Below are 6,000 nucleotides of genomic sequence, written 5' to 3'. Positions count from 1 at the left end.
CAGCGGACCTGTCATATCCAGTAATTTATCCTGACAGGCCTTTAATGCAGAGTCTAAGCCTTTACGCGGGTTGAACCCCGTTTTGGCTAGAAATTGCACCACTTTTGGGTCCACACTAGGTGTCTCACAAATTTTGTGGGGGATCAGGGGACGTGGGCACTCTGCCCGAAGCTTACTGCGAGCTTCCTTGGAGAGGGGAGTACGAATCCTTGCTTCCAAATATTGCGCCACATGAGTGGCGGGAAGCCATTCTGAGGACCTAGGATGGTGTAACTGGTCCGGATTAAATAGGGGGTCACCCATGGGATCCAGAATAATGTCCTTGCCGGACTCTAAAGGGTCTGTATCGGTCCCCGCTGATTTAGACGGGTCCTCCTCAATAGCAGGATCCACTGCCACATCATGTAAATTATCTTCCCCAGAGTAAAGGGGGTAATCATCATACGCCTCCTCAACGGACTCTGCGTCCGAATCAGATACCTGCTCCGGTAAGGACCGGGCGGTCTTCCATGCACGTGCCCTTTCTGCCGGGCGTGAATTAGCTCTTTTGCGCGATTTGACTGCGCATTCATTGGATGGGCCAGAACCCACATTCACATTTGTTCTGGAGGCAGGAGGGGGCATTACAGGGTTAGTCTGAGCCCTTAGGGCCTGGGATATAGTGTGCGATAAGGACTCTGAAACTGTCCCCATAGCAGCAACTATTGCATCAGAAATAGACTGCTGGAGATTAGCAGCCTGCAATTCCTGAACAGGGGCATCATTAACCCTATGAGGGGGGGAAGGTGAGACCTGACTGGATCTTCTCACCGGTACCGAACTGGCAGGGGACACAGGGACCAAAGACATTCTTTAGATATGTACCTGAGGAGTAGGTCACCCCAACAGATAGCAGAAAAAACGCTGGTAAGAGAGCAGGAACCCGAACGAGCGATGCGGACAGCACTGTGGAGCAATGTAGCCGACGAGGAGCGCAGGAGCAAGAGCCCTCCCCTTCCACAGAAAGACCAATAGGAAGAGAGGGAGGAGAAAGATGGCGTCCGAGAATCTCGCCAAGAAACGCGAGATCTCGGCGTCTGAGGGGAGAAAAAACAAAGATGGCGCCTGAGAATCCCGTGCAACGAGACGTGAGGCGCCGAAGCCCGGGAAAACAGCGCGGGAAGGCACAGGTAAGGAGAAGGAACAATGGTAGTTAAAATGGCCGAAATATGACTAAGGGCTATGGAAAAGCGGCACCGAACAGCCGGAGACTGACCCGGTGTCACAGGGGTGAAACGGAGGGGACCGCAAGCGGCACGATTAACCCCTACAAGTCGAGACAGACCGACAGGGTACACAATAAGAAAATGGCCCTGAAAGATACCACTAGGACCCCTGTTCCCAAAGGAACTGGGGTAAAGGATATAATCCAAACACAATCTCCAAAAGGGGTACCCCTCAGAAACTAAAAAGGAGAGATCAATAAGACAAATAACATGAAAGAAATTTTAGACCACTTATCTGAGCTGGAGCAGCAAAGAAAGAGGAAGTGTCCAGCCAGTGATGTCCCTTATATAGGGGTAGAAGGGGTGGAGCTGTTACCATGGATATTCTTATGGTTTTTTCTTCAATTGTCTTTGCTGCTATTTTTCAGTAAAGAAAGAGTTAAGCAAATATGAGCCTCCGTGTCTTGTAATAAAATCATGTTTTTCTTACCTTGCAGACTTCTTCCTGTACCACTGCTTGAAGAAGGTGTCTTCCAGAAACTGGCAGTAGGACTGGGAGTTGAGCTTGACTCCATCCTCAACCCAAAAAGGCCCCACAAGCTCATCTTTGATGATACCAGCCCAAACCAGTACTCCACCTTGCTGGCGTCTGAGTCGGACTGGAGCTCTCTGCCCTTTACCAATCCAGCCATCTGGCCCATCAAGACTCACTCTCATTTCATCAGTCCATAAAACCTTAGAAAAATCAGTCTTGAGATATTTCTTGGCCCAGTCTTGACGTTTCAGCTTGTGTGTCTTGTTCAGTGGTGGTCGTCTTTCAGCCTTTCTTACCTTGGCCATGTCTCTGAGTATTGCACACCTTGTGCTTTTGGGCACTCCAGTGATGTTGCAGCTCTGAAATATGGCCAAACTGGTGGCAAGTGGCATCTTGGCAGCTGCACGCTTGACTTTTCTCAGTTCATGGGCAGTTATTTTGCGCCTTGGTTTTTCCACACGCTTCTTGCGACCCTGTTGACTATTTTGAATGAAACGCTTGATTGTTCAATGATCACGCTTCAGAAGCTTTGCAATTTTAAGAGTGCTGCATCCCTCTGCAAGATATCTCACTATTTTTGACTTTTCTGAGCCTGTCAAATCCTTCTTTTGACCCATTTTGCCAAAGGAAAGGAAGTTGCCTAATAATTATGCACACCTGATATAGGGTGTTGATGTCATTAGACCACACCCCTTCTCATTACAGAGATGCACATCACCTAATATGCTTAATTGGTAGTAGGCTTTCGAGCCTATACAGCTTGGAGTAAGACAACATGCATAAAGAGGATGATGTGGTCAAAATACTCATTTGCCTAATAATTCTGCACGTAGTGTACAGTGTCTTGCAAAAGTATTCATGCCTCTTAACTTTTTTCGTATTTTGATGCCTCACAACCTGGAACTCACATGGATTGTTTGAGGATTTGCATCATGTAATTTACATAACCTGCCGACAACTTTGAAGTTTTTTTTTTTTTTATACTGTGAAGCAAACAACAAATAGGACAAAATAACAGAAAAAGTCAATGTGCAGAACTATTCACCCCCTACAGTCAGTACTTTGTAGAACCACCTTCTGCGGCAATCACAGCTCCAAGTCGCTCTGGATAAGTCTCTAGGAGCAGTCGCCACATCTGACCACTGGGATTGTTGCCCGTTCCTCCTTGCAGAACGGCTCCGGCTCCTTCAAGTTGGATGTTTGCGCTTGTGAACAGCAATCTTTACGTCTGACCACGGATCTTCTATTGAATTGAGATCTGGGCTGTGACTCGGCCGTTCTAACACATTTACAGGTTTCCCCTTAAACCCCTCAAGTGTTGCTTTAGCCGTGTGTTTGGGTCATTGTCCTGCTGGAAGGTGAGCCTCCATCCTAGCCTCAGATCACGCACAGAGTGGGACAGGTTCTGCTCAAAAATATCCCTGTATTTAGCACCGTCCATCTTTCCCTCAGCTCTGACCAGTTTCCCAGTCCCCCCAGTATGATGCTGCCACCATCTCTCACTGTGGGATGGTGTTCTTTGGGTGATGTGATGTGTTGGGTTTGCACCAGACATAGCGTTCTCTTTGATGGCCGAAAAGTTCAGTTTTAGTCTCATTAGACCGGAGCTCCTTCCTCCAGACATTTTGGGAGTCTCCCACAGGTCTTTTCGCAAACTCACAACACGCCTTTTTGTTTTTGCTGATAGTGATGGCTTCTTCTGGCCGCTCTGCCATAAAGCCCAACTCTATGGAGCGTACGGCTTATTGTCGTCCTATGTACAGATCCTCCAGTCTCTGCTGTGGAACTCTGCGGCTCCTCCAGGGTTACCTTAGGTCTCTGTGCTGCCTCTCGGATTAATGCCCTCCTTGCCCGGTCCATCATGTTTGGTGGGCGGCCGTCTCTTGGCAGGTTTGCTGTTGTGCCATGTTCTTTCCATTTGGTTAAGAGAGATTTGATGGCGCTCCTGGGGATCGTCAAAGATTTGGATATTTTTTTATAACCTAACCCTCATTTGTACTTCCCAACAACGTTGTCCCTTACTTGTTTGGAGAGTTCCTTGGTCTTCATGGCAGTGTTTGGTTAGTGATGCCTCTTGCTTAGGTGTTGCGGCCTCTGGGGCCTTTTAAAAGAGGTGTGTATATGTAATGACAGATCATGTGACTTCTGAAGGTAATTGGTTGCACCAGAGCTTTTTATGGGCTTCCTAACAAAGCGGGTGAATACATACGCACAGGACAATTTTCTTTTTTCTATTTCTAAACAATAGTTTTATTTATATATTTTTCTTATTTCACTTCACCGACTTGGACTATTGTGTTTTGATCCATCACATAAAATTCAGATTAACAAAACATTGAATTTAAAGCTGTAATGTAACAAAACACAAAAAATGTACTTTTGCAAGGCACTGTAGGTAAGCATGACGTAAAAAGAAAATTTTCTTAGAAGTTTGTGGATTTTTTGATCATACTGTTACAAAGCTGCTCATAAATCCACAAGACACACACACATGTGTCTATACTACAGGCCACCTTCTGGAGATAGGAGCAGGTCTCAGAGGCGGGACTGGCACCTACCTGATACTTATGGTATACGCTGCATATGTCACAGATGGGACAACTCTTTTAAGATGTAAATCAGTAAGTTTTATACTTAAGACACTCCACCATTTTAGTAGCCATCTTTGGACCAGTTCTATTTTACCTGTGTCTTTTTGTAGGTGGGGTCTCCAGACCTGCACACAGTCCTCCAGATGTGGGCTCACTAGAGCTCCATACAGTGGGGTCACGCTCCCTCTTCCTACTATACATCTATGCAGTTACTTGCTTTCCCTACTGCCCGGCCACAGAACCCCCTAAATCCTGACTGAGCAGTCAATGATAGCCAGGGGATGCCTTCCCCCGATGCATCACTTTACACTTAGAAACCTTAGACTGCAGTTTCTATTCTTTTTCACCATTTATCCAATGTTATACACTTTTCTAACACACGAATGAAAAAGAAAAATCCTTCATTACCGTCGCTCTTTCTTCTCACTGTCTAGATGCAGCACCCACACGATATCTGCTGTGGACAGTATATCCAGTTTCAGGATTTCATTCACTGACTGCAAAAAATAAAAAAATGAAAGATTGTGAGGATAATTTCAGGTAAACCCATTCAGGGGAAAACGTGGCATAATACAGCATCAGGTGTATGAGGGGAAACCTCGTGTACACTTGGCTTTTTTCTTCTGTGCAGAAACTGACCCGCCGTGTGGATTTTAATATCTGAAGCATTTCAATTGTTTGTGAGTTTTTTGGTGCAGATATGAGACAAAATAGCACCAAATCTGTAACAAAATCCACAAGTAACATGCAGATTTTGATGCGGGAACACAAGAAATCTGCCTGTAAATTTTTCTATCTACACCCATCTACAGGCAGCCTAAAAATACCTGCATGGATGAATTAGCGTCGGATAGACTACTGCATTTAGTGAGAACGCCTGCAGAGCGGCAGAAGGATGCAGAATTAGGCCCCTTTCACATGAGCGAGTTTTCCACGTGGGTCCAATGTGTGACGTGAACGCATTGCACCCGCACTGAATCCTGACCCATTCATTTCATTTCAACGCATCAGTTCTGTGTTGTGTGAAAATCGCAGCATGTTCTATATTATGCGTTTTTCACGCAGCCCTGGACCCATAGAAGTGAACGGGGCTTCAGTGAAAAACGCATCGCATCCGCAAGCAAGTGCAGATGCGATGCGTTGTTCACTGATGGTTGCTAGGAGATGTTGTTTGAAACCGCATTTCAAACTGAACAACTGAACGCAAACGCAGACAAAACTGACTGAACTTGCTTGCAAAATGGTGCAAGTTTCACTGAACGCACCCTGAAGGCATCCGGAGCCAATCCGTCACGCTCGTGTGATAGAGGCCTTAAGCTGGCACTCCTCTGCTCCTCTGACACTTGCAGCAAGAGTTGAGTTCAACCATTAGAGAACCTCAAATATTTTCCTACTGGGGAAAAATCTGCAAGTGACTTACGACGACTGCAAGAATTCCCGACAATGTTGGAATGCTTCCAAATGTCACGCACTTTTTCCCTCCATAAAAGTATGTCCTCATGGGTCTGAAATGCTGCGGATTTTTGAGCGCCAAGTCTGCAGTGCTGTACATTGTGGATGAGATTCTAAGCGATCCCATCCACATGCTGCACAAAGAATCCACAGCGGAAAGTGACCTGCAGTGCGGAAACTAAATCCACAACATCTCAATTTACGCTGTGGATTCCAA

Source organism: Bufo gargarizans, unplaced genomic scaffold, assembly GCF_014858855.1.
Source record: "Bufo gargarizans isolate SCDJY-AF-19 unplaced genomic scaffold, ASM1485885v1 original_scaffold_1514_pilon, whole genome shotgun sequence".
NCBI lineage: Eukaryota > Metazoa > Chordata > Amphibia > Anura > Bufonidae > Bufo > Bufo gargarizans.
The sequence above is the reverse complement of the archived record's forward strand: the minus strand, read 5'-3'. Positions refer to the sequence as shown.